Source organism: Neopelma chrysocephalum, unplaced genomic scaffold (genome assembly GCF_003984885.1).
Source record: "Neopelma chrysocephalum unplaced genomic scaffold, ASM398488v2 Primary Assembly neopelma1_209, whole genome shotgun sequence".
Taxonomy (NCBI): domain Eukaryota; kingdom Metazoa; phylum Chordata; class Aves; order Passeriformes; family Pipridae; genus Neopelma; species Neopelma chrysocephalum.
The window spans coordinates 734,027-734,320 of NW_020897871.1; positions in this window are offsets into that span (position 1 = coordinate 734,027).

Genomic DNA, 294 nt, shown 5'->3' on the forward strand with positions numbered 1-294 from the left:
CATTGGCCGTGATTATTTTCCTGGAAGCAGCTCTCAGTCAGCTTCAAACTGGGAAAAGTGATAAGAGCAATAACAAATGGAAAGTACCTCAAGAATGTATTTTGATATTTTGAGTTGGGAATGACCTTGGGTGTTGCCTGTTGTTACATTCATACAGTGACTAACATTGACACTGGAACATTCAGAAACAAATACTTCATTAGCCAACTGGATGAACAGGTTTGTGGTGCCGGCACTGCTGCCGTGGCACAGCAGTGATTACCACAGCAGTGATTACCACAGCAGTGATTACCA